General features: G+C 61.5%; 1 protein-coding gene across 1 annotated transcript in view; it reads left to right on the forward strand.

Moving 5' to 3' along the window:
- The first annotated feature begins 2,606 nt into the window (after positions 1-2,606).
- Positions 2,607-4,980, forward strand: part of PITPNM2 (phosphatidylinositol transfer protein membrane associated 2) — a 79,735-nt gene continuing 77,361 nt past the window's right edge. Inside the window, exon 1 of the mRNA XM_014588089.2 lies at positions 2,607-2,674. The gene's annotated coding sequence lies outside the window, so the exon portion shown is untranslated. The remainder of the gene's footprint in view (positions 2,675-4,980) is intronic.

Below are 4,980 nucleotides of genomic sequence, written 5' to 3' on the forward strand. Positions count from 1 at the left end.
GATGGCCGCGCCTGGGCCAGCGCCAGACCTCCTGAGCCGCGCCCAGCCTGCTGCTCTTCTGAGGAGTGGGCTCCCATCTGCAGCCTGGTCCCTGAGCCTCTCTCAGCACAGAATCCAGGGTTCCAGGCCCTCCCTGGTCCCTGAGTCTGTACTGACACAGGCCACACTGGTGGCTGCTCCCTGTGAGGCTGAGGCATGTTGTCACATTAGCTGGGGACTTTTTCCTGCCCCATGAGTCATCCTTCCACAGGCACGTTAGGTCTGAGGGAAAACTGCAAAGCCTCAGCCCTTGGGGAGAAGCCCACTGTCTGGGAGGGAGTCCTGCCTTGCTGAACATGGACATGGTTGCCACTGGGCCTGGGGCCTCAGAATAAGGTGTAAGCTACGGGATGGGCCTAGAGTTAGTCTAGGAGTGGTGTGGCTTTAACTCTGGGCCAGGCGCAGACCCATGAGGCTCTAGTCTTCATCCATCCATTCATCCATCTGTCTATCCATCTATCCATCTATCCATCTCTTGTTCTATTCATCCACGCATCCATCCACCCATCCTTCCATTCATCCATCTATCCTTCCATCTATCCATCCATTCATCCATCTGTCTATCCATCTATCCATCTCCTGTTCTATTCATCCATCCATCTATCCATCCATCCATCCGTCTGTCTATCCATTTATCCATCTATCCATCTCTTGTTCTATTCATCAATCCATCCATTCATTCATCCGTCTGTCTATCCATCTATCCATCTCTTGTTCTATTCATCCATCCATCCATCCATCCATTCATTCATCCGTTTGTCTATCCATCTATCCATCTCTTGTTCTATTCGTCCATCCTTCCATCCTTCCTTCCATCCATCCATCTGTCCTTCCATTCATCCATCCATCCTTCCATTCATTCATCCATCCACCTGTTTTTCCATCATCCATTCATCCATCCACCCATCCACCCATTCATTTTCTCATTCATTCAGAAGGTTCCCTCAGTGCCTGCTGTGTGCTAGGTGATCTCCTAGGCCCTGGGGCTACAGCAGTGGGTACGGCCAGCAAGAACCCCTGCCTCTTGGAGCCTCCATTCTAATGGGAAAGACAGACAATGTAATAAAAGAATATGCCACGACACGGATGGATCTGTGAGACACAGTAAGTGACAGAAACCAGACACAGCAGGATTCCACTTAGCATGACTGCCGTGAGGTCACCAGACGGTCACCGTAGAACTCGAACTCGAGGGCAGAACTGTAGCAGCCTGGGGTGGGTGCCGGGGCGGGGAGTCTGGGTTAGGTGGGGCCGAGCTTCAGCAGGTGGACGGCGTGTGGTTGTGCAACAGCGCGAATGTGCTTGGCGCTGTGTGACCGCACACTTAAAACTGGTTAGGGGGAATTTGGCGTTGTGTGTATTCAACCGCAATTTAAAGCATAAGAGGAAAAAGAAAGAAGGAAAGTAAATAGTACATTAGATAGTGGCCGCTGCTCTGGAGGACCTCCGGAAAGTCAGAGAGTGCCACAGTTGGGTCGTGGCTGGGGTTAAGTGCTCAGGAAGAGTGGCCAGGGAAGGCCGCGAGCAGACCACACGGGGGTGGAGAAGAAGCTGCAGATGCCCAAGGCAGAGCAGAGGCCTGCCTGGAGCCTCACCAGGGAACAGAGGGGCCGGGCAGAACCTCCAGCCTCCCTGGGAGCTGATGGGAGAGAAGGCCTTTCTAGAGCTTTGAACAAGGCAGGACAAGCCGGGGGGCTTGAAGAGGGTCTTTCTGGCCAGTCTGCTGGGTGGGGGGGAGCAGGAGCCAGGAGAAGGCTTTGCAGGGCTGGGGCCATCCTCAGTTCTGGGGGAACCCGCTGCTGTTCACGGGCTCCCCACTGTGCCACGGCAGTTAGGACACTCTTAGCTTTGCGTCTTGTTTTTCTGGAATGTCCACTGGCACTCCCTCCTTACCACTCCCCTCTCCTGCTTGGGTGGGCTCAGGCGGGTTGGAGCAGGAGGCGGTGCCTTGCCCAGCTGTCAGTCCCTGCTGTCGGGGTTTCCAAAGTGCACACCCTGTTGCCTACCCGGCACGGGGGCAGTGATGTGCTTGACACCCCACAAAGCTGCACCCCGCTGCCTAGGCCCACTCCGGAGGAGTCTCCTCTCCGGAGGGTCACGCAGGGCCGGATAGCGGGGAGTTGGGGGTCTGGGCTTCAGACCTGCCTCTATTCTGACCTGATTTGTGACCTTAGAGAAATCGTTTTCCTTTCCAAGTATGGATTTCTGTATCTGAGAAGTGAGAGGGCGGGGCCGGTTTCTCCTCCAGACTGTCTGGCTGGTGCTGGGTGCTGGGGAGGTCTCCCAGGGTCTGCCCTGCAGCAGCCTAGAGCCAAGGACCCTCTGCACATCTCTGTGGGGGGCTGCGGCCCACGTTAGGGATGGGGGTGGTCCTTTCCAATCCTGAACCCTGCCCAGACATTCCATGGACGGCCTTAGGCGTTGCTGGGGGAAACGGGAGGAGGGGGTTCTAGAATGGGCGGAGAGGAGAGGCCGGCCGTCCAGAGGCCGTGTGTTTTGGAGACCGTGGTGCCCGCTCCCCAGCTCGTGGCTGTTTTGTTCCCTGGCAGCCCAACCATCCGCCCTCTGTCCACTTAGAGGGGCCTCGGGGGCCAGGCAGCAGACCGGAGCCTGCTCCTCCGCCCTGACGCTGGGGGTGAGTGGGGAAGCTGGAGGAGGGCAGGCTCCCGGGGCTGGCCTCCAGCCTGAACCACCCTCCTCGCTCATTCGCCCCTCATAGCCGCTCCGTCTGGGGAAAGCAGCGCTCTGCTCTGTAACCGTCTAAGGTTAACTGTAGACCAAGGTGCTACTGTGAAAACTCCCGCTTCCCGCTCACCCGGGCCGGCGCAAGTACTCAGTCCCTACCCTGGGCCGGCGGCAGGGCCGTGTGCACGGGGCACGTGTGGGCTGTGCCCAGCTCCTCCGAGCTTCCACCAGGCTAGAGGTTCTGCCTGTCTCTAGAGCAACCCCACAGCGTGTTACCCCATTTACAGGTGAGCAAGCGGAGGCTGGGAGGGGTGGTGAGTGCCGGGCGTGCCCTGGTGGTGCCAGGCAGGACTAGAGCCCAGATCGTCTGAACCGAAGCTGGGTGTGGGCTGGCGTGCCTGTGTGTCATTCTGCCCAACTGGAGGAGGCTGGAGGCAGGGTCCAGGGGACCCCCAAGCAAGTGTTCAGGAGTGGAGGTGCCAGGCCCAGCGGGCCGCAGGGGCACGGATCCGGGACCAGCGCCTGGCAGGCATGTCCGTGCAGGCGGAAGCGGGCTGGTGGTCACGGGCCAGCGGCTGAGTGGTGCAGGGTGTCCATGTAGAGTGACGGTGCCTGGCACTGTGGCTGTGCTCACTTAGGATGGTGGACATGGCCAGCTCCAGGTGACACGTAATTCCCCCGAGCAGACCTGGGGGAGGTGCAGGCGGTGGCCGTCCGATGCTCAGCACAAGCGTCTCCAACTCTGCTGCGCACCGGCTTCCCACTGAGACGTCAGGGGAGGAGCGAGAGCAGGACGCGAGGGCCCGAGGCCGTGGCCTTCGGAGGCAGGGTCAGGCAGAGCCTCTGCCTCCAGCGGCGTCCGGCGTTCCCTCCTGCCCCAGTGCTGGGCGGTGCTGCCCGTCCCAGAGGTGTGTCCCAGGGCCTCCCGGCCTGCACACCCCGAGCCCGACTTTTCGAAGTCCAGGTGCCCAGGAACCCCAGGTCAGGAGGATGGCAGTGTTACCCTTGCCCATCCCGAGGAAACGGAAGTCCACACGAGTGACCAGACTTCTGCTCTCCAAGAGGAGAAACTGAGGCTCCAACTCAAGCCCTCGGCTCCCCCACCCCATTTCTGCTATGCAGACTGGGGGGCACCAGGTGCTGAAGGCCAGGCCTACAGCTGCGATGGGCAGGCTGGTGGGGGCAGGGTGGGAGGCAGCGCCATGAGCTCATGCCCTTCCCCCTCCGGGCTGGCTACTACCTCCTCTGTCCCCAGGCTGGCCGTAGGTACCACAGCCCTCCCTGCCAGTGGGAGTGTGTGACTCAGGGTTTTTGGAAGCTGGGAGGCAGGTGGCGATCAGCAAGGCTCCGGTCCCCCCTCCCCGACACACACACACACCTACACGCACGCACACACACACACACGCACACGCACGCACACACACACACACGCACACGCACGCACACACACACACACGCACACGCACGCACACACACACACACGCACACGCACGCACACACACACACACGCACACGCACGCACACACACACACACGCACACGCACGCACACACACACACACGCACACGCACGCACACACACACACACGCACACGCACGCACACACACACACACGCACACACACACGCACCCGGGCCTGGGCTCCTAGGCCACGGGGAGGGGCCTGTGGTCTCCTCAGTCCCCTGGGGGTCGCCACTGCAGGCCCTGGCTGGGCAGCCCAGCTGGAGACAGCTGCTCTCTCCTCCCTGCCCACGGGTGGCGGGTGGTGGGGGTCGGGGCCCTTCCCGGCTGTCCCCCGGGCCCAGCGCGGTCGGTTGGTCGGTCGGGGAGGGGGGAGGCAGCAGCAGCACCGTGGGCTGGCTGGGCTGTCCGCCCTTCCTCCTCTGCATATGGCTCCGCGCCGCCTCAGGCTCTGCCAGCGGCTCCCCTTTCTCCATGGCAACTTAGCTCAGTGGTCCCAGCGGAGGAGAGCATCGATTCTCCCTCCCTCCCGCCTTCCCTCTCCTCCCCACCCCTTCCTTGGCCTCCCCTCATCCTCCTCGTCCCTGTCCCTGCCCCGGGGACACACACTCGGTGGTGTCCTCCCTGCTCCAGGATGGGCTGCCGGAGAGTCGTGTGCCTGCCGGGGGCGGTGCCCTGAGGTGGGCGGCATGGGGGGCTCCACGCGCCTCTGCAGGGATGGGGGCTGCTGTGCTCCAGCGGCCAGCGGCTCCCAGCCCCCTCCTTGGGCCCCCGCCCCCTTCCTCACGCCCGCCTTC

The sequence above is a fragment of the Tupaia chinensis genome, unplaced genomic scaffold (assembly GCF_000334495.1).
Source record: "Tupaia chinensis unplaced genomic scaffold, TupChi_1.0 Scaffold000258_1, whole genome shotgun sequence".
NCBI lineage: Eukaryota > Metazoa > Chordata > Mammalia > Scandentia > Tupaiidae > Tupaia > Tupaia belangeri.